This window comes from Triticum urartu, chromosome 6 (assembly GCF_003073215.2).
Source record: "Triticum urartu cultivar G1812 chromosome 6, Tu2.1, whole genome shotgun sequence".
In the NCBI taxonomy this organism is placed as follows: Eukaryota; Viridiplantae; Streptophyta; class Magnoliopsida; order Poales; family Poaceae; genus Triticum; species Triticum urartu.
This window is the reverse complement of record NC_053027.1, coordinates 72,249,019-72,255,385: the sequence shown is the minus strand read 5'-3', so window position 1 is coordinate 72,255,385 and position 6,367 is coordinate 72,249,019.

Genomic DNA, 6,367 nt, shown 5'->3' with positions numbered 1-6,367 from the left:
ACGGTGAACCTTCGAACTATGAAGAAGCGATGGCGGGCCCGGATTCCGACAAATGGCTGGAAGCCATGAAATCCGAGATAGGATCCATGTATGAAAACGAAGTATGGACTTTGACTGACTTGCCCGATGATCGGCGAGCCATAGAAAATAAATGGATCTTTAAGAAGAAGACAGACGCGGATGGTAATGTAACCATCTATAAAGCTCGGCTTGTCGCTAAGGGTTATCGACAAGTTCAAGGGGTTGACTACGATGAGACTTCTCACCTGTAGCGAAGCTGAAGTCCGCCTGAATCATGTTAGCAATTGCCGCATTCTATGATTATGAGATATGGCAAATGGACGTCAAAACGACATTCCTTAATGGTTTCCTTAAGGAAGAATTGTATATGATGCAGCCGGAAGGTTTTGTTGATCCTAAGAATGCTGACAAGGTGTGCAAGCTCCAACGCTCGATTTATGGGCTGGTGCAAGCATCTCGGAGTTGGAACATTCGGTTTGATGAGATGATCAAAGCGTTTGGGTTTACGCAGACTTATGGAGAAGTCTGCATTTACAAGAAAGTGAGTGGGAGCTCTGTAGCATTCATATTGTATGTGGATGACATACTGTTGATGGGGAATGATATATAATTCTTGGGAAGCATAAAGGCCTACTTGAACAAGTGTTTTTCAATGAAGGACCTTGGAGAAGCTGCTTATATATTAGGCATCAAAATCTATAGAGATAGATCGAGACGCCTCATTGGTCTTTCACAGAGTACGTACCTTGACAAGATATTGAAGAAGTTCAAAATGGATCAGTCAAAGAAGGGGTTCTTGCCTGTATTGCAAGGTACGAGATTGAGCACGGCTCAATGCCCGACCACGGCAGAAGATAGAGAAAAGATGAGTGTCATCCCCTATGCCTCGGCCATAGGGTCTATCATGTATGCTATGCTGTGTACCAGACCTGATGTAAACCTTGCCGTAAGTTTGGTAGGAAGGTACCAAAGTAATCCCGGCATGGAACACTGGACAACGGTCAATAATATATTGAAGTACCTGAAAAGGACTAAGGATATGTTTCTCGTTTATGGAGGTGACGAAGAGCTCGTCGTAAAGGGTTATGTCGATGCTAGCTTCGACACACATCTGGATGACTCTAAGTCACAAACCGGATACATGTATATTTTGAATGGTGGGGCAGTAAGCTGGTGCAGTTGCAAGCAAAGCGTTGTGGAGGGATCTACATGTGAAGCGGAGTACATGGCAGCCTCGGAGGCAGCACAAGAGGCAATCTGGGTGAAGGAGTTCATTACCGACCTAGGAGTCATACCCAATGCGTCGGGCCCGATGACTCTCTTCTGTGACAACACTGGAGCTATTGCCCTTGCCAAGGAGCCCAGGTTTCACAGGAAGACCAGGCATATCAAGCGTCGCTTCAACTCCATTCGTGAAAGTGTTCAAAATGGAGACATAGATATTTGTAAAGTACATACGGACCTGAATGTGGCAGATCCGTTGACTAAACCTCTCCCTAGAGCAAAACATGATCAACACTAGAACTACATGGGTGTTCGATTCATCACAATGTAACTAGACTATTGACTCTAGTGCAAGTGGGAGACTGTTGGAGATATGCCCTAGAGGCAATAATAAAATGGTTATTATTATATTTCTTTGTTCATGATAATTGTCTATTGTTCATGCTATAATTGTGTTATCCGGAAATCGTAATACATGTGTGAATACATAGACCACAACACGTCCCTAGTGAGCCTCTAGTTGACTAGCTCGTTGATCAAAAGATAGTCATGGTTTCCTGACTATGGACATTGGATGTCATTGATAACGGTATCACATCATTAGGAGAATGATGTGATGGACAAGACCCAATCCTAAGCATAGCTCAAAGATCGTGTAGTTCGTTTGCTGTAGCTTTTCCGAATGTCAAGTATCATTTCCTTAGACCATGAGATTGTGCAACTCCCGGATACTGTAAGAGTGCTTTGGGTGTGCCAAACGTCACAACGTAACTGGGTGACTATAAAGGTACACTACAGGTATCTCCGAAAGTGTCTGTTGGGTTGGCACGAATCGAGACTGGGATTTGTCACTCCGTATGACGGAGAGGTATCTCTGGGCCCACTCGGTAATGCATCATCATAATGAGCTCAATGTGACCAAGTGGTTGATCACAGGATCATGCATTGCGGTACGAGTAAAGTGACTTGCCGGTAACGAGATTGAACGAGGTATTGGGATACTGACGATCGAGTCTCGGGCAAGTAACGTACCGATTGACAAAGGGAATTGTATACGGATTGATTGAATCCTCGACATCGTGGTTCATCCGATGAGATCATCGTGGAGCATGTGGGAGCCAACATGGGTATCCAGATCCCGTTGTTGGTTATTGACCAGAGAGGCGTCTCGGTCAAGTCTGCATGTCTCCCGAACCCGTAGGGTCTACACACTTAAGGTTCGGTGACGCTAGGGTTGTAGAGATATTAGTATGCAGTAACCCGAAAGTTGTTAGGAGTCCCGGATGAGATCCCGGACATCACGAGGAGTTCTGGAATGGTCCGGAGGTAAAGATTTATATATAGGAAGTCCAGTTTCGGCCATCGGGAAGGTTTCGGGGGTCGCCGGTATTGTACCGGGACCACCGAAAGGGTCCCGGGGGTCCACCGGGTGGGGCCACCTATCCCGGAGGGCCCCATGGGCTGAAGTGGGAGGGGAACCAGCCCCTGGTGGGCTGGTGCGCCCCCCCTTGGGTCTCCCCTGCGCGTAGGGTTGGGAAACCCTAAGGGTGGGGGCGCCCCCCACTTGGCTTGGGGGGAAGCCACCCCTTGGCTGCCGCCCCCCTTGGAGATTGCATCTCCTAGGGCCGGCGCCCCCCCCCAAGGCCCCTATATAAAGAGGGGGGAGGGAGGGCAGCCGCACCCTTGCTCTTGGCGCCTCCCTCTCCCTCCGTAACACCTCTCCTCCCCAATTGCGCTTGGCGAAGCCCTGCTGGGATCCTGCTGCATCCACCACCACGCCGTCGTGCTGCTGGATCTTCATCAACCTCTCCTTCCCCTTTGCTGGATCAAGAAGGAGGAGACGTCTTCCCAACCGTACGTGTGTTGAACGCGGAGGTGCTGTCCGTTCGGCACTTGGTCATCGGTGATTTGGATCACGACGAGTACGACTCCATCAACCCCGTTCTCTCGAACGCTTCCGCGCGCGATCTACAAGGGTATGTAGATGCACTCCTCTCTCCCTCGTTGCTAGATGACTCCATAGATTGATCTTGGTGATGCATAGAAAATTTTAAAATTCTTCTACGTTCCCCAACATTTTCCACTGTGAAAGATTAAATTGTTGCTTCTCTCATTCAATTTTGAACCAATCGGTTAAAATTGCTTAGAGAGTAAAAGAGTACATAATTGTTTCTGAATAGAATATTATAAAGGCAAAGTAAAAGTTTTATCCTCCAACAAAATTGGAACCAATGGGTAAATTTAATTGGAAGAATTGTTCTTAGCAATGTTTTTCCCTGTGGGTGAAATAAGATGCAGATAGTTTCCGATATGATAAAAGAAAGATATTTCTTTTAAAGTTAAAATATGGTATTGTTATTTTCTGAACAACGTTGATGATAACAGTACTATAATTCTATGAGTCTTATGTTCAAAGCTTAAATCTCTGATAAATTTTGTATCAAATGATCGTTTTTCAGAGAAGAGTTAAAGATGAAGAAATGCTCTTGAACTAGAGAAATGTATATTTCTTGTTTCCGCTGCAATAAAGTTGATGATGATGATTATTTCTTAGCAAAGTTGTTTAATAGAAATACTATCATCACATTGTTTATGAGTTATATGCATTATTTCCATTTCCGCCCAACGGTGATATGGAATTAATGTAGAAGAATGAGTTTTATTCTAATTCTACCACAACGGTGATTTAGAGTATAAAAAGAAAGTTTTACAAAAGTTTAATGTGAATATTTTTTAACCAGACCAACGTAGGGTTATTTTTATGCTCATTATTGTTGATTATTAGCTATGTTTTCTCAGACTAACAGTTTTCCATGCTTTCATTCGTGAAAGCGAATGGTTAGGTATTTGTGACCCGAAAGATGACCAGGAAAGGTCATAACGTGAGGGAGTATGTTCTCTCTAAAGAATGGCTTCAAAAGAAAAGAATTCTTGGATATTAATCCAAGAGAAGAAAACAGATAGATCATTGAGAGTCTTGGTTGACGAATGTCTTTCATGTATTCTATATGAAGATTTTTCAATCAACATGATTTGAGATGAAACAAGCAATATGCGTGTTTAATTTGACCAACATCGGATTAAGCATGTGTGTCAAAGAGCGTTTGGATTTATTTCTGAATTTGATGATTGCATATGCAGTCAAAAGAGCCAATTCTGGCATTTATGTTCATTACAGGGAATTACCCGCATAGCTTGGAAAGAGGATTATGATAAAACCCACATGGCGGGGAAAAGTCTGGGAAAATACCTGCATAACTGGGTAAAGTTGACATAGTATTATGTCAAAAATCCTATATGGCAGGAGAAATTTTGGCAAAGAACTTATCCTGTATGACAAGAGAAAGATATGATGACTCATGTGTGTTTAATGTGTCCCACTCTGGGAGAAAAGTATGGAGTAACTATTATGCTTTCCTAATATCGACCGTACACCTTATGTGTAACGGTCATTAAGCATTCGATAAATCCAAAGAGAATAAAAGTGAGAGACGAACCTAAAGATAAGATTGATATGCAAGTGTTACTTGCAAAAGTACTAATGATAAAGAACTCTGTTGGGTTTCCGAAATGGAATGAGGAAAAAGTACTCCCATATCAGTTAACAGATAACTTCATTTTGTATGAAGTAATCAGATGAATGAAGTAGATAATCGAAGTTTCCTCAATTCACAAGAGTTATGAATGGTTTTCGAAATTGTGACAGAAAAGTTCTTGCCACATTTCGAGGGGGGGAAGAAATATGAGATAAATTAAGATTGAGAAACTCCCCTATACTTTAGATAACGTGATGAAGAATGTGATCGTCTGGGGGAGTACGACGGTCATAACCATACCCCTAAAGAAAAAACATAGGTGTATTCCTGGATCTTTTACAGTTCCGAAAGCAGACCAAGGATACTAAGACGGTGCTTAAAGTGCCATAAAGAGGAAAGTTTTCACAGAATAAAGCCAAATAATAAAGTTTAAAGATGCGCCATTTTTAGTGAAGATGGAGTAATCTGGGGGAGCATGGTATGAAAATACCAAAGACTATAGAATTAATTTGCCTCTTGGCAGTGACAGAGCAACAACATCCCCATATGAAAGAAGTGCTAGTACCTGAGACCATTGTTGAGGAAATCATTAACTGGTAGCTGCTCGGTCGGCTGGTGAGTAGGGGATTAATAGGCTAATCGGCAAGTTAATCGGCCATTTAATCAATTAATCGGATGATTTATCGGGTAATCGGCTACTCGGGGACCTTATGAGTAGGAATTAATTGGCAAGTTGACTGGTTAATCGAATGAATTCTTGAACAGGGCCTGAGACACCGATGGTCTTAAGGAATGAGAAAATCAGATACTTCTGATTACTATAAAGTCTATGTTAGTGAAATTCAAATGGAGGTTGATCCCACCTCATTTAAAGCGCTCAATCGAGTTTTGAGACTCATAAGCAATTTCCAATGGAGCCAAAACAGTAGGCTGTAAAGGGTCTATAAGGTTAGTGTGACTCCAAAGGAAATATGTAAAGGTGTAAAGAACGACTTAAATTGAAAGTTTTTGTGCATGATCTGAGTTACATCAAATGAAAGTAAAGAACACAAGGGATACTGCTTCAAGAAGTCTTTTGTGGACTAGAGCAAGTCTCTAGACAGTGGCATTTAAAGTTAGAAGAATCAGATGTTTTTTGGGTTAAAGAAAATGAGAGGACAATTGTATTCATGCAAAGTTATAGAATGGGAAATTCATTTCCTAATCCTGTGCATGTGGATGACATCCTACTTGCTAGTGGTGATGTCAACCTACTGCGGGAGGAGAAAAAAAGTTCTTGTCCTCAAAGTTCAAAAGAATGTTCTTGGTAGAGTGTCTCTCGTTATAAGTATCGAGATTCACGAAGAAAAGAATAAAAGGGGGTATTCGGGATGTCGAATGGACATGCTAAGAAAGGTCTCTAAAGTATGCATGCGAGAAAACCTACGCCTGTTATTATAGTCAAGGGTAATGGAACTGAAACCTATGGTGTTCCAAGAGTTGATGAGAAAAGATTGAAAACGGATATGGTACCATATGCTTCAGTTGTTGGAAGCTCAATACATTACCCTGGCACAGTTCACGTATCCGGGTTGTTTTGGCAATGT